Source organism: Brachyhypopomus gauderio, chromosome 16, assembly GCF_052324685.1.
Source record: "Brachyhypopomus gauderio isolate BG-103 chromosome 16, BGAUD_0.2, whole genome shotgun sequence".
Lineage (NCBI taxonomy): Eukaryota > Metazoa > Chordata > Actinopteri > Gymnotiformes > Hypopomidae > Brachyhypopomus > Brachyhypopomus gauderio.
The window spans coordinates 7,561,332-7,568,852 of record NC_135226.1 but is presented as its reverse complement, the minus strand read 5'-3'; the positions used below and the strand labels follow the sequence as shown (position 1 = coordinate 7,568,852).

The following is a 7,521-nucleotide window of genomic DNA, read 5'->3' as shown; positions in this document are numbered from 1 at the left end:
TGATCCGCCAGTTTGCCTACACAGCAAACCACTCGGCCAGTGATGATGCAGTCAACCTCGGTCTATACTACACCCTCAATCATCTGGACACTCCTGGCTCTTATGCCAGAATTACGTTTCTCAATCTCAACCCTGATAACACAACCCAAGCAGGCCTCGTTAGTAATGACAAGGCCGTCTTCACGAATGAAGTGGGCGTCTTGCCATGCGGAGGACCGAAGACCTGGAGCTCAATGAGACGGTTGAGACGGTTGAGACGGTTGAGACGGTTGAGACGGCGATGGGTTCGTGTCAGAACCCACCTGTCCATCAGTAGTCCAATAAGGTGGAGGCATTCAAATTCTTAGGCCCTGCCCACAAAAGCTAACTAGTGAATGTTCTTGCAGATGGGACTGCGGAAGCCCAGTCCTGTCCCAGTTCTACAGGTGTAGCTCTATTGATTCTTGAGCAGTAATTAGCAGTAATTCCTGCTAACACTCATACAATGTCTAAGGTGAGTGCAGTGACGACCCCATCACCACCACAAAAGTAGAAATTAAAGTATCTTAACCTCATTCATAACCTCCCAGTGGCAGTGAAATGCTGACTGCTCAGCACCTGACTTGTTGTATCGTATTTATTGCATCGTATTTATTGTATCATACTGTCTGAACGTTTTTAGGTTTGCTCATATGCTTCTGGTATATTATATTCTTCCACCGATCTGCCAAGTAAAGTAAAAGTTAAAGTATTAAAGTATTTAAAGTGTTAAAGTATTTTTCTTCCATGGTGAACTGAACCTAGTGGGTCAGGTTTATCATAAAGGATGAATCCCTGGTATCACACCACTGTTTATTTGCATGATACTCCATATAGCTAAACTACCAATAACATATATTGTTAAATTGACAATATATACACCCACATGATTTATAGGTATACTGGATTCATATGCTTATCCGGCACACATAAAAAAGCACTGAGCATTGAAACTTGCCCACAGAAAACGTATTTTTGCCACCTTCTCTATTATGAAGGGCCCCACTGTAAGTAAATGTCATATTTGCAGAAAGATTCAGGGTCTAACACCTCTCAGATCTGTTCAGGATTCCACATCAAGAACTTTAGTCCAGAAGAATCATAGAGCAGGAGTATGGTCTTGAAGGGTCTTGCAGGGTCTTGAAGGGTCTTGCAGGGTCTTGAAGGGTCTTGAAGGGTCTTGCAGGGTCTTGAAGGGTCTTGAAGGGTTCTATGCTGCATTTCGTGCGTCCAGGCTGAGATTAGTGTGGATAGGAGGGGACGCCCTAAGTCAGCACCTTCAAGATCCTGGATGTGTGTAGCCCTGTGATTCCTTCCATCACTGACATAATTAACGAGCCTACATTTAAGGGTGAGGATGAGGATGAGGAAGCCTCTCAGCACTGGGCAATGGGCAACTGTGAGGGTGGAGGCCTTCACCCCTGGCTCCTCCCTCTGCTGAGGGTGGAGTCCTTCACCCCTGGCTCCTCCCTCTGCTGAGGGTGGAGTCCTTCACCCCTGGCTCCTCCCTCTGCTGAGGGTGGAGTCCTTCACCCCTGGCTCCTCCCTCTGCTCTTGGCAGCACTACCACAGCTTTCTGCATGATAATCTGGAAGCAGCAGCGATAGTGAGTTCCCATTCGTTTATTTATCTTTTTGTTTTGCTTTCTTTCTTTTGATCTGTTTTAGAGAACCATTTTGTGTCTTATATGAGAATCCAGTAAATGGTCTAATGGCGTTGCAACATACTTACGGTCTCAAAGCTTAATGATTAAAAGCATCGTACAGCAAATGGACACAGCACAAAATGTCATGTTTTCCTGAAAACCTTGTGTGTGTGTGTGTGTGTGTGTGTGTATGTGTGTATTTTTTTCCAACACAATATAATTCGTATCTCTGCCCCTCTCTTTGTATCTCTTTTGCTCTACCTGCCTTAATCTTTCTGTTTCTCTCTCTCCAATACACACACACACACACACACACACACACAAACACACACACACACACACACACACACACACACACACACACACACACACACACACACACCTGCACCTCCTGCTGACCACTGAGCTCTGAAATGAAATAGCTTCTGCAGGAACAGCGTCCACTGCCAATTTAGCATTTCAAGGCCTGAAGGCGTTTCAGACTCCGTCACGTCAAGAAAACACAGGCGAACATGTATTTCCTTAAATACCTACAATCAAGCGCATACTTGTAATGATAGCAGGTGATTGACAGTAATGAAGGTGACATTTGCTTATCAACATGTTTGGTATCCACAAAATGTGGACGTAATATGTTAGCCTCCCTACTGTGTGTAATTATTAAAGTCTGCCTGCAGATTTACACTTGCGAAGTGCATTTTCACTAAAGCTTTTCCTCTGTTCACTCACACTTGTTCACATGGTGTAAGTAATGTAGTTTAGTCATGCCACATTTGGCTGGTGCTGTGTCAGTTGTGTTCATTGACGTGTACTGTGTAATTATCCCTTTTCCTGAGTCCTGGGACGGCTCCTGGTAATCTAGTGCCATGTTTTTTTGGAAGCTAGTAGCATCATATTAATTGTTGTCTCACCCACATAATCTCCAGCCTACTAATGCATAACAGTGTTAAATTACAAAGCACACCAGAAGTTCAATAACATGAAGTTTCAGAGATTTTCTCATATTTTCATATTATCTCATATATATATATATATATATATATATATATATATATATATATATATATATATATATATAATATATATATATATATATATATATATATATAATATATATATAAAATACAGTGGCGTTTAGAGTGACCTCCCCAAAACTCCTCAACCATCTCCCCAAAAAAGGGTTCAACATGTCAAGAGAGGCTGCAATTCATATTGATGCTTTGTCATTTTGCTCTGAAAATTGTTAGATAGGGTGATTCCAAGTGATCAGGAAACATTAGGAACATGGAAATGCTTGAGAAATACAAAGGGCGGAGAGAAGAGCTGGAAAAGATGTGGAAGATGTCCACACAGTCCAGAAGAGCGCAGTCCAGAGAACAGTCCAGAAGAGTGCAGTCCAGGGAACAGTCCAGAAGAGTGCAGTCCAGACAACAGTCCAGCGGAGCGCAGTCTAGGGAACAGTGCAGAAGAGCACAGTCCAGAGAACAGTCCAGAAGAGTGCAGTCCAGGGAACAGTCCAGAAGAGTGCAGTCCAGGGAACAGTGCAGAAGAGCACAATCCAGGGAACAGTGCAGAAGAGCACAATCCAGGGAACAGTCCAGAAGAGCACAGTCCAGGGAACAGTCCAGAAGAGTACAGTCCAGAGAACAGTCCAGAAGAGTGCAGTCCAGGGAACAGTCCAGAAGAGTGCAGTCCAGGGAACAGTCCAGAAGAGTGCAGTCCAGAGAACAGTCCAGAAGAGTGCAGTCCAGGGAACAGTCCAGAAGAGTACAGTCCAGAGAACAGTCCAGAAGAGTGCAGTCCAGGGAACAGTCCAGAAGAGTGCAGTCCAGGGAACAGTCCAGAAGAGTGCAGTCCAGAGAACAGTCCAGAAGAGTGCAGTCCAGGGAACAGTCCAGAAGAGCACAGTCCAGGGAACCGGCCAGAAGAGTACAGTCCAGGGAACAGTCCAGAAGAGCACAGTCCAGACACTGTGCAGGACCAAGCTTGAAACAAAAAGGAAAGAGACCACTTAAAAGAGGGTGAGTGGGGAATTATTTTATACACGTTCCATCCAACCCACCCGATCTTGGTGAACATATGATCTTGCATATGTTCCTGAACATGTTCCCTGTCCTACATATATGCTCATTTGGTTGTCAGTTAAAATCAAGGCTTAATCCTCCATGTTATATGTTAGAATTTGTAATTAATTTTCTTATAATTTCACTGCTACTTCCTCCGCATCCTCAGCTGATCACCCAGTCTTTAAAGAACTGCATGTTCTACTGTTCATGCCCCAGTAAAACGTATAACCTTTCAGAAGCACATAAAGGCCTTCTGTGGATCCTTCTGTGGATCCTCTCAGCTCAGCCCGTTTGGGTTTTAGGCAAATGTAATTAAGGAGGAAAGTGCTGTCGTTCCCCTCCAGTAGACTGGAGCTCATCAGTTTGGGCCTTCAGACCTAGTGAAGATAATCAAACGATGTTAATTGCAGGTGAAATGGTTGAATTAACCTGCATTTCAAAATGTCATCAACATGTTCTTGCCTCGGGAAACCTGGTTGACAAAATCTAATTTTAGAGTTTTTATATTCTTAGTTTCAGTATTCTGTTTATGCCTCCATAAGGTTTGACAACTCAAAGCAGGATCTCTACCCAGTTAAGATTTGTTTTTAAAAATGTGTGTCTAAATCCACTGAGTGTTTTGATGTTGACAGGACCACCGGGTGAGAAAATGGAGTCATGTCAGAACTTCAGTGCAGTTACCCTGGGAACTAACATTTGATTAAAGGTTCTTGATGAATTTCTGCTTTGAGAGTTGTTTTCTCTTCGCATCTATAATTTGAGTGAACTTGGTCCTCCCAGACATTTTCATCTGTGAAACAGACCTTAATAGAAAAGAGAGATTGACTGTACACAAAAGATGTCATCTGTGCTGTAGCATCATTTGAGTATAATTTGTGATTTTACTTGAAGGTTCATCCTTAAGGCTTTATTGCGGGGGAGAAAACTGTCATGAGAACAGTGTACTAGGTACAACGAGATTCATCTCCACAGATTAGACAATTAACAGAGCAGTGTGACACTACAAAGCAGAATTACAATGAACACAGTAGTACATTACATCAAAAATAAATACCAGGCACAGTAAAATAAATGCTAAGCAGACAGAATGTGCAGATTGCAACACAAAGATTTACAGACTGAGCAATGCCGATATATGTTGGGGGTAGAAGCTTTTACATGCACATTTATTCATTATTAAGCAGAACTGAGAAACTTTATAATGCTTTCATTGGCGTTTAAACCTCTATGTGTGTGTGTGTGTGTGTGTGTGTGTGTGTGTGTGTGTGTGTGTGTGTGTGTGTGTGTGTGTGTGTGTGCACTTTTACCTTCTTGGTTATGGCTTACTTTAGGACACTGGGGCTACCACAGGCAGGCAAGGGTTTCCAGAATATCCCAGTATAACCAGTCCTAAAGCAACTGCAGGGTCTCCCTGCTCCCTGTCTGTACCCCACCACAAACTGTGCATTCATTGTTCCCTTAGGCAGTTTTGATTTGCCAAGATAAGTGACTTTACCGTGACCTTGCTGGCTCGTGACATGGATCACCCATCTGAATGCCTTCTGCCAGTGTCCTCAATCAAACCAAGATGCTTTGGGATTACCTTCCCCTTTGAGTCTGAGATTAGTGCTTTTATTTGTCCCGTCTTCTCTTTCCCCGTGTGGACAGATTGTGTGGCAGGAGAAGGTGGTGAAGAGCACATCCTTCAGGAACTCTCACCCTCCCTTTAGTTCCGTGTGAGTAAGGATATTGATTGCGTAACAACAGTCGTCACAGTCCGCTGCTCTCGTATCATACGGGCTGCACAGAGCACAGTCATTTACAGGTTACAGGTCCTGGGAGACAAAGGTCCATTTCGTTGGCTGCGTTAAGCTGCATCAGGGTAAAAAACCCGCTGGAACTCGGGCTCCAAAAACATGCTGCTGCTCTTATTGTTAATTTGACCTATAATAAAATGTAACGATGATCACATCCCAGAACATTTTCTCAAAAGGCTTCTGCAAGATTCAGATGTCTGCTGGCACATTTTGAATGGTTTTTTTTTATGGTTTTCATTCAAAATCATAGGCCAACTTCACCTTGTTATTACCGCACCTGCAGAACCTGAGACACTTCCAGTATACTCCCTTAAACTCCCAGTATACTCCCTTCAACTCCTAGTATACTCCCTTAAACTCCCATTAAACCCACTGAGTGTTACAGGTGTATGAAACACTTGTGTGTTTTCACAGAAGTGACATTCATAATCATAAAACTTATAGTTAGCAAGGTTCTGATTCATAATCACAACCTTGCTAACTATAAATAATATTAATTGTTTGTCAAATTCTTTGCTATATATTTACTTTGTTAAGTGTATTTTGTCCATCTCTTATAATTTGATGGTTAACAAAGAGATTACACAGTGCAGTACAGTTGTGCCACAGTTGTAAGATTATGTATGTAATCTGTATGTGACATGTGCATGTTAACAATGGCACTATTTACACACTCCTAAGTAATATTACAGAATATTAAATTCAGTTTGAAATTATAGTCTTCCCCACAGAAAGAAGGGAATAATAAAATCTATGGAGAATTTATAGAGCAACACAGAATGTGATAAACCAGGATGAAGTTCTCCAAAGTCAACGAGTTTGCAAGTACACAGAAATAAGCTCTCTGTAAAAGCCACCAAACCTTCATTGGCCGGTGAGTTCACAGAGACTCCAGTCCGTGACTGACCTTGGTTTCCGTGTCTCTCTTCTTCTCCATTAACAGTCTCTCGAGCTCCCAGCCGCCCAAACCGAGTCGAGCGTCCGGCTCGGAGGCGACCGAGGCAGAGAAAGAGAGCGGGGATGAAAAGTCTCGGCCGAATCGAGCGGCGGTGGAAAGGGGCGGGCTCTTTGAAGGCTTACGCTCTAATCCCACCCACAGCTCCTCTGCCCCTCCCCCACTCTGACTCCTCGAGCCAAAGCTTCTCTCCCGATGGAACCCAAGGTTAACAAACAGCTCGCACAAAGAGGAAGTTCATGCCGCTGGCAGTGACATGGGAGCATTTGCACTGCCTGGCATTCTTTCCTCAAATGGTGCATTAATCCGGTGCAGTAAGAGGATAGAGAATGTATCTAGCTGTGAAGAAATGAATTGAAAAAGATGGTGCAATTGTCGGGCATGTTATATGGTTTTCTTTATAGTTGTGTACTTAGCACACAATGGTTTCAACCAGCTGTGTTATCAGTTTCTCTTGTTGAAATATGAGAAACTATTGTGCTGTGTGCATAAATTGTCTGGGTAATAAATTAATCTGTGCTAAAATTTGTCTTTTAATGCCAACAGAGAGTATTGTCTGCTTACAGAGAGTGTCATCTGATTTAGTGCAAGGTTTTAAACCTAAAGAACCAAAGGTGAAGAACAAAAGAGCCAGAGGAATCGGTCCAGCTCATCTGTTCATTAGCGAACGTCATGAGAAGTTCTCTGGTCCACTTCCTCCAGAGCATCTGAGCAGCCCGACCGCAGTGAATAAAACCCTGAGGGAACACATCAGTCCTGCCTCCCGGTCCCACGTATAGTCTACTACAGTAACACCGAATACTTAACCACACTAAGACACTCGCATCAGTCCTGCCTCCCGGTTCCACGTATAGTCTACTACAGTAACACCGAATACTTAACCACACTAAGACACTCGCATCAGTCCTGCCTCCCGGTCCCACGTATAGTCTACTACAGTAACACAGAATACTTAACCACACTAAGACACTCGCATCAGTCCTGCCTCCCGGTCCCACGTATAGTCTACTACAGTAACACCGAATACTTAACCACACTAAG

General features: G+C 43.3%; 1 long non-coding RNA gene across 1 annotated transcript; it reads right to left on the bottom strand.

Annotated features, from left to right (window-relative positions):
* Nucleotides 1-4,953: 4,953 nt before the first annotated feature.
* LOC143477170 (uncharacterized) lies at nucleotides 4,954-6,540 on the bottom strand. Its single transcript, XR_013121495.1, has 2 exons — nucleotides 6,433-6,540; nucleotides 4,954-5,652 (listed from the first exon to the last, which is right to left on the bottom strand). It is a non-coding gene; the product is annotated as an uncharacterized LOC143477170 (long non-coding RNA).
* Nucleotides 6,541-7,521: the final 981 nt, after the last annotated feature.